The sequence below is a fragment of the Lynx rufus genome, unplaced genomic scaffold (assembly GCF_022079265.1).
Source record: "Lynx rufus isolate CCGP_SWC_20201006 ecotype Redwood Valley unplaced genomic scaffold, mLynRuf1.p SCAF_5, whole genome shotgun sequence".
Taxonomy (NCBI): Eukaryota; Metazoa; Chordata; class Mammalia; order Carnivora; family Felidae; genus Lynx; species Lynx rufus.
In genome coordinates this window covers 25,992,992-26,009,257 of record NW_025814867.1, presented here as the reverse complement: position 1 = coordinate 26,009,257, position 16,266 = coordinate 25,992,992, and the positions used below count along the sequence as shown (strand labels likewise).

Below are 16,266 nucleotides of genomic sequence, written 5' to 3'. Positions count from 1 at the left end.
AGCTTGACTTTAAAAAAATGAGGCAAAGATAGTTTACATTTATGCATGGACATGGAAGGCTGTCCAGAGAATATTGCTGACTAAAACTGCAAAGGTGCAGTGCATCTGACCAAACATCTGAACAAACAAGCAAATCTATTTATCAATTATGTATATGTGCAGAGAGAAAGATCTAAAATAATACACATTTCACACTTGGGGATGGAAGTATGTAGGATAAGAGATGGAGGGAAATTCCCTCTTTACTCTTATACATATTTGTATTGGAAATTTTTGCAATGAGTGTAACTTAATTTGTAACTTAAAAGATATATTTTTTAGAAGAATCAGAGTCTTGGCAATCTTAGGAGTAAGGAAGGAAGAAGGGGGGGGGGAATAAAAGGTGTCTTTTCTCCATGTATGAGATCCAACAAGTCCCTGCCAACGTGCTGAGAGGCACAGATAGAACATTTTGATTGGTCCTGCCAGAGAACAGATCTCTGAGCATGTTCTGGCCTGGAATTAATGATGATTCAGTTATGCTAAGGCCCTGGCCACCTCCTGCTGGCAGCTGCACCAGCAGGAGAGAGATAAGACAGGGCAACTGAGAGGCCCATGGAAAGTCCCTCCTCACAGCTCCCTGTCCTCTGACAACTCAAGCTGAAATCAGAGCCAGAACCCATGGAGCCTCGAGATGCAACAGAAAGACCCACCAGAGAACCAGAAAGTCTAATTAGACGAATTAGACTCACCAAGGCCTTGAATCTGCAGTTCTAATCCCAGGGCAGGGAGCTTGCTGTCCTCACTTTCAGGGAAGAGATTTGCACCGAGTTGGCCTTGAACTACCTGGATGCAATCACAATAACAACAATAATCTTACCCAATTCAGTGTTTCTCAAACTGTGCTAGAGGTGCTCCCACTGTAAGAGATATTCCATTTTTACAAAGTAGAGGAGTTCCCATAAATTGAGAAACACTGTCTACTTTATGCTCCTCTTGGAAATTTACAAAATATATATGTATACTAAAGCCACTGGCGTGTCCTGTAGTAAAGAAACCATTTTACTTGCTCTTACCTCTCAAAGTATTTGACTCTCAAACCCATTTTTATTTAATTCTTATTTGATTCCCCCTTTTCTTCTTATCTAGGTTCTATACAATAAATACATTACTGATGTGCTAGATAAATAATTGCAATGTAGGGCTTTATTTTTTTATAAAATCTTTTTTTATCATTTTCCCCCATTTGTTGTTCATGCAGTGAACAACAGTGAGATTAGACTTGTAATTCCTATTTTACAGATAAGAAAACTAAGGCTTATGGGAGGCTCTGGTGACAGCAGCAGACAGCGGGTCACTGGCAGATGGAGTGATTACCAGCAAGACTGGACCTGAACCCTCGTGCTGGTACACTGAGCCAGAGGTCATCAGCGCTCCCAGGCCTGGACTTGTTCTCCAAGGGAACATCAATCAACCTCATCTTTACCTGGAACTGGACCTAGAAATGCTGTGAGTCCAAGAATCGTTCAGCTCTGAAGATGTGAAAGCACACTCCTTCCTCTGGTAGGGAGGACAGGAAATCTTTTATGGTAGGAAGTTAGGAAGGGCTGGAGACTTCAGAGGAGATCTCCCAATGGTTTACGATGACCGAGGAGTGATGGTTCTTGAACTGAAACCTGTAAGGAGGGAAAACACCCTGATTCCCAAGCAAAGCCAGTTTCCTGGTGTTACTTATTTCAAGGACGATAGAAAGGTATGAACTCAAAAGAATAAAGCCACCAAAGAACATAACAGATCTTAGCCCCACTTTTGAAGGTCAGGCGGTGAGTTTACCCCAGATTTCCCCTAGGGTGAACCCCGGAAAACTTAGTTGAATTCACTTCATTCTCTTCTAGCCAGTCCAAATGCATGTTTCTAGTTAACCACTGTTTGAACTTACCATGTGTTCATTGCAAAATTTTATTTTTACATATTTATTGGAAGAACATTACCACCCCAGTTCCCCTGCCTCCCCCCTACCTAAACCCCACTGCCTCATCACATCACATCCAGCACAACCCCACTTAGAGACAGTGGTTCTTCTTATCTTCTAGGAGATTAGATGGAGTACAGAGGAAGGGCTGCCCTCACAATTTGATTTGGTTCAAGGTAAGGACAAAGCATCATTTTCAAATGATCTAGTCTCTGTCCAGCTGGAGGTAGCAATCATACCTTTCTATGGCATGTGGCTGTGTTGTTTGGCAAGGCCCTAGAACAGGACCATTCCTAACACATCGATAGGCAGATGCTGACCAAGGCTCTGAGGTAAAGGGTGGGAAAGGGCACTGCCTGTGCCACATATAATGATGCATCCTCCCATGGCATTGTGGGAAGGGAGATATTGGCCAAGATGAACAATAATCGGAAGCTGCTGAGGAGCCTTTTAGGAAACAATACACTATGACACAAAGGACGTACACGGGGACTGCAGTCCATGCTGCTTTGGGGTCCGTGTAATTCCTGTAACCAGGAGGTTCTCCATCCTGTAGGCTATCATGGAACAAACTGCATAAACTGGGAGCCACAGCGTTCCATATTACTCCACTCCTTAAAGTCTTAAAGTGCTTTAAAAATACTCAGCCCACAGAGAAAGGGTGGCCTGCAAGGCCAAATATATAGCTATACAATCTTGGATAAGAACAGGTGACTTTTTTTTTTAAGCACTAGAGAGAAAAAATTTTCCATCGAGTTATCATGGATTATGTGATTACCTGTTTCCTTATATACAGAGTTACCCAATATAACTGTGATGTTTCACAAACACATGCATGTCCCCAGGAAGTGGAGGCAAAAGGCTAAACTGGAGAAGATGGAAACAGAGAAAGAATGATTCGGGAAGGTAAGAGAGAGGTCAGAGGACTCATTCATTCATTCAACAAATATTTACCCAGTTCCTACTGTGCTCCAGGCAAAGATCTCGGAGTTTGGGATTCAGTGTGAATCAAATGTAAGAAATTTCTAGCCCCCAGGGACTTAACTTCTAGTGGGAGTCTCAAGACAGACAAGAAGCATGTATAATAAAAGGTCCATGTTATTATATTATTCATCGTAATCAAGAATAACGGAGAGATATAATTAATCAAGAGAGCCTCATGAAGGGAAGTAAAAGGTAAGAAATTAGGAAGGTAAAAGAAAAGTTTGCCTTTAGTCCTCAAGGGGAGGTTCATGAAAGAGTCTGAGGCAATTCTGACCTTATGGGATGGAAATACCAACATTAGCCACTGTTCACTAAACATCTATTGCACTTGTACATATGTACTTGCACATTTTTTGAAAGCCTCACAGCAACTCCATGAGGTAGGTGTTACTATCTCCATGTGACACATGAAGAAACCAGGGCTGATAAAGGCAATTGAGGTCATCTGCCCAAGGCCACAGAGCTAGAACACAAAGCTGGCTGCATACCCCAAAGCGTGGATTCTTTACACTGTACTATTCAGCCCCGGGCCCAGACACCACAGGGAGAGGGCAGGTGGGTGAGGGAAACTACTCTGGCCCAGGGCTTAGAGTGGGCATGAACATGGCCTTTCCAGGGCCACCAACAGGGCCTCTTGTCCAGAGTCCTCAGAGGGAAACAGAATGGGCTGAGCCTAGGTGACAGATGCTGGCAGATTCTGACAGCCTGGAATAGCAGAAGGTCACTTCCAAATGGGAATGACTCTACAATGACTGGATGGGGGATATTTTATATGTGCTCAGTGCATTCCAGCTCCCACTCATGCTGGGAATTGCTAGCAGGGACAGTTTGCCTTGTGTTCTCCCTGGCCTGACAGTCAATTCCAGAATACCTCTTCTTCTATACTCCCACCCCTTCATGTCCAAATGCTCCCAGTTTTCTCAAGTTCAAATGTTTCCTCTCCACGAAGAGTTTGCCAGGAGGAATGTGTTCTACCCCCCAGCCCCCAGGAACTTCCCTAGCACATTCTTGGATCTTCATTCTTGGCACTTGAAGGCAGTGTGCGTGGGGTCAACAGCCACAGTTTAAGCACGGCTTTGAAGCCATTAGCCAGTTCAAATCCTGACTCTGCCACTCACTGTGGGGAAACTCTTCAGGAGTTCAATAAAGATAATATTCCTTGATGTTATCTCTATGAAGTAGAAGTGATTAACCTAGAGTTTCCTTGGGCTAGAAATACCCACGTCTCAGGATTCCGCTTTTTCCCTTCAGGACTCCTGAGGAGGGGTCTCCACGCAAGCCTTACAGCAGCCAAATGGGAACACTTTATTACTTGTAACAACCCAGAGTCTGGGAAAGGCTGCGTTGGAAGGTGTTGGCTAGGCCTGCAAGCCACAGAGGGTGGCCTGCTTCCTCCCCCAAAGAATTGTGATGGCCAGCCCTTCTTTGAGCTTCTGCTTTCCTTCCTCCACGCGCCCCCCCCCCCCCCCCCCCCCGCCCCGCCACCACCACAGGAACAAGAATGAAGAAGATGCAACAGAGGCCACACCTGGGTGAGCAGCCCCTAGGAAGCCTCCTGACCCCATGTACAGAAGGACAGGTGGCTCTCCCACAAAGCTGATCTTTAACGTGGAGTGACGCTGCCTGTGGGCAAAATGGCCCAATCCATGTCCTGGGTTCTGACCAACCAGACCGATAACTCCTTTCCTTCTAAAAAACATGGAGACATAAATTTAGAAGGGGATGGCCCAGGGTGGAAGTATGGGGAGAGAGGTCTCCTCTTTAACAGTATGGATTTGATATAGCCTTCTAAACTGCCTTACACAATGCTGCCACACAATAGGGGCAATCTAAACTACTCAGAAATAAGAATACTTATGTGGGTATGTATATATGCAAATACGAGTATAGATCTAGTCTGTGTGTTCAACCTTATAATATGCTACTTAGCTGTATTTTATTTCTGAGTAAGTTGTTAATCACTTGAGCACAAGGCTCATGACTGCTTGATCCCTTTATTCCCCTAAGTGTCAACTCAGATACACAGCAGGCCTTCAAAGTGTCAAATCGGTTAATGAAATGGTTTGGATGGTATACACAAGACAGATAAACTACACTGCAGTACATCCAAAACCTTAAGAGTAATTCACACTGGGGCATCTAGGTTGAGCATCCTACTTGGCTCAGGTCATGATCTCATGGTTCATGAGTTCGAGCCCCACATCCAGCTGCTGTTAGCACAGAGCCCACGTTGGATCGTCTGTCCCCCTCCTTCTGCCTCTCCCTGCTTGTGCTCTCTTTCTCTCTCTCTCTCAAAAAACATAAATAAAAAAACATTAAAAAAAAAAGAGTGATTCATACTGGATCAAGAATTCCGTTGTGATGTTTCAGAACAGACTTTTCTATTGTCAAGGGAATCATGAGTTTGCAGCTGCAGAGGAGTCAGCTTTAAATGAAATGACACATGTAAGGCAGCTTGCGCATAGGCTGGTCTTTAAATGTGAGGTTCCAGAGGTCCCTCTCTGAATTGGTGCCTTTGTGAGGGCCTTGGCTCCCACCTGCCTCCCCCAGGCTCTCTCTATGATGTGCCAGACTCCTCCCATGTCAGTGATACCACCTGGCCCGCGACGAAAGAACCAGCTCAGCCCAGCTCTAGCTTCAGGAAATAAATGTCATCAACCCCTGAGAAATAGACTTCAGAGAGGAAGATGCTGACATACTGTCAATTACAGTCTGGGATTCTCCACACACTGCCTGAAAAATGCATGAACCCAGTGTATTTGTTTGCTAGGGCTGCCCTAACATAACACCACAGATTGGGTAGTTTCGGCAAACAAATGTGTTTTCTCACAGATCTGGAGGCTAGAAAATCTCACAGATCTGGACAGGAAAAAAAAAAAAAATGGGCCACGTTTTCTCTCTTAGATGCCTAAAACTAAAAACCTATGAATGTGGAGTAAGTAGATTTGGCATGCACCAGATTTAGCATGCTCCAGATCACCCAGAGGGTTTGTCAAAACACAGATTTCTGTTTCTGACTCAGAATGTCTTCGAAGCTGGGTGGGGGTTTACATTTCTTAGATTTCAAGGTGCTGTTGCTGCTGGTCTACTTTAAGAACCACTAGTCTAAGGTTCAGTTAGCAAAAGGAGTGTATCCACAGTGATTGAATTATTGGGGCATAATTATCCAGATGACCATTTGTTTCAATGGGGAATTCTGGACAAATTTATAACTGCCCTAGAGAATTCTACTTTGTAGCAGTGTTCTTCTGGTCTCATCTTCTATGTTCCTCCCCTCCCTTTACCATTGTATTCACCCTAAAAGCATGTATAACCTTATTTCCAGATTACAGTTGTAACTATATTTCACTTTATTGGTGCAGAAATTCTCTGGAAGAGGCCTGTGGTTTGCAAATTCAAAGACATACTTTGAATTGAAGCCAATTTAAATATATAGCTCATTACTTTTTTTGTCTTTCATATAGACTCCAAATTTCTTCTACAATTCCCCCTTTATGTATCAGTTTGAACTGCATTTTTAAAACTGAATGGTTCTTGAATTAGGAACTCCACAAACCCAAGGCAACTGGTAAGTGGTAGCATCCAAAATGCAAATGACCTTCTAAAGTAATTTTCCATTTTTATTCCTGCCCTATTTCAGTCAGTCTGGGAGATTCTTGGAAAGAACATGTGCTAAAAGCATTTCCATTTATATTAGTAGTTGGCTCCATAAATAGCCAATTTGTTCTACTTTTCTCTGGATCATCCTCAAACCTATTAGCCTAAGCTGAGTCACACCGTCAAAGAAAGTTGACATGGTTTATATTCAAACAGATCAAACTTGTTAGTCCCGGTATACAACTATAAACACATTTAGAGAGAAAAGAAAAAGAAAACTACAATATATTCCCAGAAATCAGTAGCGTTTCTATACAGTAATAATCAAATAGCAGAAAGAGAAGTTAAGAAAACTCCATTTACTTTTTTTAATCATTTTATTTTTTAATTTTTTTTTTTTTGAGAGAAAGAGAGAGAGAGAGAGAGAGGGAATCCCAAGTAGGCTTTGCACTGTCAGCACATAGCCCAACATGGGGCTCAATCTCATGAACTGGGAGATCATGACTTGAGCCTAAATCAAGAGTCGATGCTTAACCAACTGAGACACCCAGGCTCCCTACCACTCCATTTCCAATTGCACCAAAAAGAATAAAATACCTGGGAATAAACTTAACCAAAAAGGTGAAAAACGTGTACTCTGAAGACTATACAACACTGATGAAAGAAATTGGAGATGACACAAATGGAAAGATACTCCATGCTTATAGACTGGAAGAATTAATATTTTTTAAATGGCCACACTACCCCCAAAGCAATCTAAGATTCAATGCAATCCCTCTCAAAATACCAACAGCATTTTTTCACAAAACTATAACAAACAATACTAAGATTTGTATGGTACCACCAAAGACCCTGAATAACCAAAGCAATCTTGAGAAAGAACAAAACTGGAGGTATCACAATTCCAGATTTCAAGATGTACTACAAAGCTGTAGTAATCAAAACTGTATGGTACTGGCACAAAAACAGACACACAGATCAATGGAACAGGAACATATAATCCACAATTATATGGTCAATAAGTCCATGACAAAGGAGACAAGAATACACATTGGGGGAAAAACAGTCTCGTCAACAAACGGTTCTGGGAAAATTGGACAGTTACATGCAAAAGAATGAAACTGAACTGCCTTCTAACACCATACACAAAAATGAACTCAAATGGATTAAAGACCTAAACATGAGACCTGAAACCATAAAAATTCCAGAAGAGAACACAGGCAGTCATTTCTCTGACATCTGACATCGGCCATACATACCACCGTTGTTTTTGCTGGTGACCTCTCTCCAGCCATAGTGGCCTATTTGTATTTAAAACGGAGTATGGCTTGGGGCACCTGGGTGACTCAGTCAGTTAAGTGTCTGACTTCAGCTCAGGTCATGACCTCAAGGCTTGTGAGTTTGAGCCCCACCTTCGTCTGACAGCTCAGAGCCTGGAGCCTGCTTTGGACTCTGTGTCCCCCTCTCTCTCTGCCCCTCACCCACTCATGCCCTCTCTCTCCTTCAAAAGTAAATAAACATTCAAAAAATAAAAATAAAATGGAGTCTGTCTTTACTTATTGTTTTATGAATATAATTGGCTTTTTAAAAATAATGAATGTAAAGTGTTTACTATGCACTGTTTACAGGAAGGATCAAGATATATTAAAAGAGCTAGTGGGAAGCAATTTTCAAAGACCCCAAAGACAAAGTCTCTGGTGAGCCCTTTTTCTCCCATGTCTGCTGGCTCTTATGAAAGCAATCTCCTGTTCTGTTTAGTTCCATATTGTCAGAAATTTGAGGAGCAGCCTCAATTGCACATGGCCAAGCATGTTGCCATGTGTTGTCATTGCTGAGGAGCTAGATTTACCCCTTCCGTGGCTGTCCCTCAGAGCCCGGATTCTTCCTCTGTGCCTAAAACAGCCTCCCCTCATACTCTCTTGCAACTTGAAAAACACCATCTCACCTGCATCCTCTTTATTATCAATCTCATCGAGTCAAATCTCAGCCCAAAGTTGGTGTGGAGACCCCAGTAGGTGTTCCAGGGTAGAAGTTTCATCTCATGACTTCTCAGATAAGCAACCTAGAAGCTCATATCTTGCCACATACAGGGTGAGCAAAATGAATGGCACATGGTAGGGATTCAATGGATGTCGAATTAAATAGAAGCTTTACGATCTATTTCTTTATCACTTCATCACTGCTGTTCCTCATACTCTGTCACTGTTCTTTAGGTAACACTGATTTCTTTCCCTAAATCTTAAGCCAAGCATTTTGTGAGATCATCAAAATGGAAAATTCCAGAAATCCTCATGTCAAAATCACAGTTCCATTTGTTCTCTTTCAAATCTTTTCTCTTTGAAAATTGTCCCTTCAATGGGGCGCCTCAGTGGTTCAGTTGGTGAAGCATCCGAGTTTGGTTCAGGTCATGGTCTCACGGTTTGTGAGTTCGAGCCCCACATCGGGCTCTCTGCTGACACCTCAGAGCCTGCTTCAGTACTCTCTCTCTCAAAAATAAACATAAAAAAGTAAAGTACAAAACTAAATTAAAAAATAAAATAAAATTGTCCCTTCAAGATAAAACCACACAATATGTGATTTTGGAAGTCACTTGATTTCCCTAAGCCTGTTTCCTTATCATAGGAATAACAATAATCACTCCTTTCAAAGGTTGCTGTAAAGATGAAATAAAATTATGTGTGTGAAAGCTCTTAAGGGCTAGCCAAACCTTATCATTATCATTACCTTAAACTCAGATCACAGCAATACTGATATTCAACATTAATAGCTACCTAAAACAGAACAGCCTCACTGATGGAGCTTTCTTTAAAAGGTTATACTACTCTATTTAGAGTTTAGCCATTTTCTCTTCCATATTTTTTTCTTGTTTTCCCACAGCCCTTCATTCCTTGAATCAGTGGCATTCACTTCCTCAGGAGGTAGGTGGGTAGGTCAGCCTGGTTTTGGGAATCCCGTGGCAGAAGCGGGGGGGCTGGTTCCCCATAGCGTAGACCTAGAGGAGAAGCCATATCCAACACGGCATCTGGTGGTAGAACTACAATGTCTGAGGGAGAAGTCCAGGCAGAGGGGCCTGTGAAGCCCTGGACATGCTAGGACAGTGTGGAGAATGCAGCCAGAAACTTCTCAGGGCCACAGAGGGATGTGGAAAGGACTGAGAAGATGGCAAAAGAGCCCTGACAGTTTGCAAAAAGTGGATGCGATCAGCAGAATAGTAGGGTCTGAAGCAGATGAAGCTTCGAGATGGGAACGGCCATGAGGAAAAAGGACAGCTGTGGAAGCTGACCTCCGAAGATGGCCCTCAATGAAACCACACCTCCTGACGGTCATGGACCTGCGCAGTCCTCTCTCACACTGAATTTGGGTTGGCCCTGGCACTCACTTTAACCAAGAGAATAATGGCACAAGTAACACAGTTCCAGGCCAAAGTCTTAAGAAAGCCTGGTAGCTTTTACTTGTGCCCTGGTGGAAGTCAGCTGCTTTGTGAAAAGCCCAGGTCTTTCTGCTTGTGCAGAGAGACCACGCGAAGGAGTGCCAAGGGCCTAGGGCTGTCCCAGACCAACCAGCTCATGGCTGTCAGGAACAAACCTGTAGTCTCACAAAGTCAGGTTTATTAGCCCACTGCAGTGAAACAGACCACATCCAGAGGAACCACGGGATGACTCACCAAAGGTAGAGTTAGCATAGGATTGGAGGGAGGGATGGAGTTTAGGTGGAATATAAATGAAGCTGAGTGCTTTGTTTCTGAATTGAAGAAATCATTTTATTAAATTGAGGTCATTGAGGAAACTCAGTGTAAGGTGACATTAAACGCCAACAATTTTCATGCAAAGCATTTGCAGAATACGTATGCATTATATGAGGAGGGATGAGAGGGCTCAAGGAGGATGAGTGGGGTGCAGACGGAGGACAAAAGATGGGGGTGCATGAGAGAGTTTCAGTATTCCAACCCAGTTACAAATTGGAACAATGGAGGTCTGCTAGGAGCCGGGCAATGGGATTATGACAATAATCCTGGCTGGCCTAGGAAGTGCCAATGGATTCAAAGCCACACATAACATTCTAATTCTTTCGATGGCTATCATTTAAAAAAATTGGGATGCCATCTTTCATAGATCATAAATTCACATACCACGAAATTCACCATTTAAGAATACACAAATAAATGATTTCAGTATTAAATCAAAGGTTCAATTGGCTCAAAGCAAAGCAGGCTCCGTGTAAAGGATTCCATGTCAGATCTGGACTGTGAAGCGGACCCTGAGGTCCTGTTTCCCGGAATGCTATAAAGTTATAACAGATGGAGAAATCTGTGTCCAGAAACTCTGCATGTGCATCGCAAATCAAGGCTGTTTGGGCATGTCACGCTTACTGATAAAAATTCCTGATAATCTATGATTTTAGAAAGCAAAGTTTCTCATGAACAAGATGGATGTTAGGGCACTTCCAGCTGCAGTGTGTCCTTGGCTAAAATATTTCCTTCTGTTAACTGTACGTCTGACATTATCCATGTCTCTGATTCCAGCCTGATGAATGGCTAGGCAGATGTTTACATTCATGGTCTGAGTTGATTTTTACTTTCTCAGAGTAAAGAAGGCAACTCAGGACTTCCAGGCCAATGGAGCCTCCAGCGGGCCCAGTTCCAGCTGCCATCTGATGGCCGCTGTGAGAGAGGCCCCAAGCGAGGTTAGGAGAATCAGCTGAGTCCCACCAACCTGCAAAGCTGGGAGAGAGAATAATGTCTTGCATTTAGCTGCTAAGTTTGGGAACGGTTTGTTACCCATAGATTATGGAATCACCCAGGCTTGAAGCAAACCTCTCCCCTGATGGCAGGGAAGACCCCCCAAAATGAGATCATCCTCAGGTAAGAAGGAAACAGGGGAGAGGAGTGAATCGAAAGTAGATGAAGCACTTAGAAGAGACTGAGTGTTACCCTCTGGTGATAGAAGTCAGAAAGCAGCTACCCCTGGGGGATGGAGGTTTGACTGGAAAGAGCATGAGGGAGCCCTCTGCATTGCTGGACATGCTATGTGTCTCGATCTGGGAATGGTTACCCGGATGCATACCTACTTAAGAATTCATCAAGCCGTATGCGTAAGATAAGTAGAAATGGAGCTCAGGAGCTGATTTCTATTACAGAGGAATAAAGAAAAGTCAACCAATTTCGTGAACTATATACCTGCCACAAACATACTATATAAGTGAAAATAAGAGATTATGACAGACACATGAAGGAAACAAATATTTATGTAGGAGAAAAAGTACAAATTATGAATTTAAGGAGGAACATGATTGTGAGCAGAGAACTTAAGAAGAGTATAAAATTACAAAATTGCTGGAATATTCACTCAGAATTCCTATTTTATGAATGAAATTAGAAATAGACTTTACCTCTTCAAGGTCATGTCCCTGGAATTAGAGATGGAAGGAAGCTTTGAAACCCTCTTTCACTAGTTCTCAAACTGGGCTGCACACCGGGATCACCTGGGGAGATTTAAAAATACTGATGCCTGTGCCCCTAGAGATTCTGATGTAATTGGGTTACAGTGCAGCCTGGGATTCAAGATTTTTAAGATCCCCAGGTGGTTTCCGTGTGCTGCCAGGATTGAGAACCACTGGTCAATTTCAACCACTCTTCACAAATGAGAACAGAGGCCCAGTACTGACAAATGGCTTGCAAAGTATCCATTAATTGGCCAAAGCCAATTTTCTCTGATGTGCCTTAATAGGAGGGAGCTGTGGCATGGATAATACCAAACAGTGAATAATCTAAAAATAATTTCTATTTGGTTTGGGAAAGCAGCACGTGACTTCCCGGCCACTGACTGGTCTGCTAATTCAGTTTGGCTCAAATCAATGTGCCTTTTCCTGAGTTTACACTGACAGCCCAGGCCTGTGCTGAGGTGTGGAAGGAAGGCGGCCAAACTAAATATTGACCATGGTCAGTTCCCCAGCTGTCCAAAGCACACAATAACTATACAGACGTGCGGACTTCTCTTTCTTACCAGAAGACTCCACAGAGGGACAAAACTAGCTTTTTCCTGACCCTGTGTTCTGTGAGCGGTGGGTGCCTGAGGCATGAAGAGGGAGTGAGGGGGAGGGGCTAATGGTTATCAAGGGGCATTTTTGTGCCAGATTTCATGCTACCCATTCCTATAAACAGCATGTGCTCCAGACAACTCTATGAGTTAGGCATTCTATTATCCTCGTTATAGAGATGAGGAAACTGAGACTTAGGTTGTAGAAGCACCAAAGCAGAGCCAAGATGGAAACTCGGGCTTACTTTACTCCGTCCAAGAGGGATAGTCGAGGCCCGAAACTGAAAAACAAGCTGCAGGAGGATCCTTGGATTTTAAGCCCTGAACAGGCCCTGCCTCCCTACTTTTCAGCCCTAACAGTCTAAAGGCAGCAGTAAAGAGGCCTCCAGAAGTGCCTGTGGCAGCCACGAGGAGCCAACTACCAAGATCCCCAGCTGCGGCTTCTCCAAAATCCATCGCCTGATGTGTGCCAAGCTCACACTTCCCAGGCATTGTGCTGCTCCCCTCCGATGTCTGCGTCCAGTAGGATATGAAGGGGGCCCGTTCCTGGGAGACATGGGACTGTGACAGAAGCTTTGCCAAATCTTCCTCAGACGGCAGGCAACGGGAATGCTTGGGCCCAATCTTCTCTCCCTCCCTCCTTTCCCAGGGTGAGGTTTGCATGGCAGTCTGATGGCTCTCTCAGCCTTTTCCTGCTCCTTCTGTTTTCTCTCACACGGGTGGTTCCCTGAATAAAACCCTTGGAGTGTTCAATCCCATGCAATGCCCCTCCCCCACTGGCGCCCCCAACCATATATGCATCACTGTGGGGGGAAAGGAGGTCATCCTCTGCTGACTCTTCTAGAAGAACATGGTCCGAGATTTTGAAGGTGAAGTCTACAGAGGAACAAGTTTCTCAATATGTTTGCCCTTGTCATTGGTCTTAGTGCCATGAAGGAAGACAGCCTAGGCAACAAATGGTTCACTAGCACACCAACTAGCCCTAATTCATTTGCCAAGAGTTACCTTTTACTCCAGGCATCCAGGAACACCAGTGCCAACTTAAAAAGGGTAGGGATTCTTTTCCGATTTCACATCCTTTGGGGAAGACATTCAAGCCCTGCAGCCTCAGTGACTCCTTGTAGGGAGATTCTCTTGTCATCTTTTGCTGCTCCTGAAAGAAGAAAGCAGATAAATGATATGCTGATTCTAAAACACCTAGAAGGGCAGCGCCTGGGTGGCTGTCAGTTAAGCATCAGACTTCGGCTCAGGCCATGATCTCATGGTTCATGGGTTCGAGCCCTGTGTTGGGCTCTGTGCTGACAGCTCAGAGCCTGGAGCCTGCTCCGGATTCTGTCTACCGCTTTCTCTGCCCCTCCCCCACTCATTCTCTCCCCCTCTCTCTCTCCAATAAACATTAAAAAAAATTTAAAACACCCAGAAGGAAAGTGGTGTGTGCCACAGTCACCAGTATCAGTCAGAGTTGTTCTGGAAGTACCGACCAATGCCATCAGATAAAAGAAAGGAAGAAGAGGTGTTTTGAAAATTATTTATTTTTTAAGTTTGTATTTTAATTCCAGTTAGTGAGCATAAAGTGCAATATTAGTTTCAGGTGTACAATATAGTGATTCAACATGCCCAAACATCACATGGTGCTCATCACAAGTCACTCCTTAATCCCCATTGCCTATTTCACCCATCCCTCCCCGCCTCCCCTCAGTTCCTTCTCTAGGAAAGGAAGAAAAGGTTTAAGAGAACCCATTAAGTATGAAATTAATACACAAAATATGTAAATAATAGCTAACTATAAATGTAGTAGAAGAATTTATTTACACTAGCACAAAACAGATTAATGTCCAGGAACAAATTTAATAAAAATGGGGCAAGGCTACTATGAAAACTTTAAAACTCCACTGAGGGACAAAGAAAACCCACTTTCAAAAAATCAAAGATACCCTAGCATTAGTAGAAACAATACTTTAAGATTCAATTCTCCAAATATCATAAGAACTGATATTTGAGAAATATGTATTTAATGCCGTTCTGTATTAACCCTGTCTTTTTGTTTTCTGTAATTCTGATTCTTTGACACCGGGCTAGCTTACCCTGGAGGAACTGCCCCTCCCAGGTTAGTTAATTCCTAGAGAGAGCAAATAAAACCAAATGATCCAAAACCCACAATCCCAACCACCCTCTTTATCACAGTCCTTACTCCTCTTCTTCTCCCTCCCCACCATCCTCCTATCCTAACCACCCCAGGGTCACAGCACCAGGTCACCAGGGGCTGCCCCTACACTCCAGAGCCCTGGGAAATTATTCAAACTGGCCAATCCTAAACCTGTTTATTGGTTTAGAGACTTCAGCCCACTACTTCCCTTTCTCTCTATGCCTGAGATCCACCTCTGTGTCTTCTGTGGCCTGAGTGGTGAGGCACACTCCTCTTAGGAATTGTAAGAAACTTCTCTTTTCAAGACAATGGTCTCCTGATCTGTTGGCCTTATTGAATCTCGAGTTTTTCTATTATTACACTGTATTTTAAAGCACAATCCAAGGAAAATACCAGGGTTTTTGTGTGTGTGTGTGTGTGCTACTGAATATACAAAAATAATCAAGTGGTTATTATGAAGAGAACCATGAAAATTCTGGCAAATGAAAATGTAGGTAGGGTAGTGGGGAGGAAGATAGAGTGGCTGGTGGAAGGTGGGGAGGCAGAGATGGCAGTGAGTTATGAAATGGTTTATGGGTGTAGTGGGTGTAAATTTCAGTCCAAAGCACTCAAGTGTGAAAGAAATATTTATTTTTAGTAATTCGACTTCAGTCATGTCAGGGCCTCATGGCCCACAGCCATCCTCCCCCACCCTGCTCTAAGAATCGTGGGGCTCATCTAATACCCAGGCGTAAGGGTGGGCTTCTGATTCTTGGTGGCTCATCTATCCACCCTGCATCCTTGGTTGAGGCTGATGCAGCTTTTGGGACATAACCCCCTCCTGGGTCACCTCCCAGGCAAGAAAATGTCTGTGACGTTTAGATTGCTATATGCCATGTGGAAGTGGACTCTTCAGGGGTGAACTCAGAGGAGCATGCCAAACAGGAGCACAAGGACACAGGCCCTGGAAGATGAGGGGTGGGTGACATCTGGGAACGCAGACACTCAGTTGAGTGGGGGAGGGCAATGGGAATTAACTGTGAACATTCTGAATAGTGACAGATGCCCATACAGGGTGTTGTAGGAGTGCTGGGAGGGAGAGCAGTTTCACAGAAGAGGGGTCTTTTGAGCTAGATCTTGAAGGATATAGCTGATTTCATATGGCAAAAATTGGTAGGTGTGCACAGGGCACTGCAGTAGAAACAGCATGAACAAAACTCAGGCTAAGGTGAAATCAGATCTGATTTCCTGAGCCCACCTTCATCAGTGGAGGGAGGGAGGCAACTCCCAGGAAACTGCTGGGACCAGGGCATGAGCCATGTGGCTGTTGATTAACCATTCCATAGACCACAGGTCATCTTAGTGACTGCTGGATACAAAGTACAAAATTGTGGATGATGCCATCTCTGTGGATATTTCCAGGTCTGAGTCAAAATTTAGAATGTTTCCTTCAAACTTCGAAACTGAAGATCCAGGGGTTTCTGGGTGTGCCTTTTTTCTGCTCCCTAATTGGAGTAAATTTACAACCTGGATTTACCATGGGTTCACTGACTGGCTAGCCCCTCTCCTGGAAA

The 16,266-nt window shown here is 43.7% G+C and overlaps 1 protein-coding gene across 1 annotated transcript in view; it reads right to left on the bottom strand.

Annotated features, from left to right (window-relative positions):
* Positions 1–744: 744 nt before the first annotated feature.
* The window catches only part of HACL1 (2-hydroxyacyl-CoA lyase 1), a 55,713-nt gene continuing 40,191 nt past the window's right edge, over positions 745–16,266 (bottom strand). The window contains exons 18-20 of the transcript XR_006965624.1: positions 13,573–13,720; positions 1,466–1,655; positions 745–825 (exon numbers count right to left, since the gene is read on the bottom strand). The gene's annotated coding sequence lies outside the window, so the exon portion shown is untranslated. The remainder of the gene's footprint in view (positions 826–1,465; positions 1,656–13,572; positions 13,721–16,266) is intronic.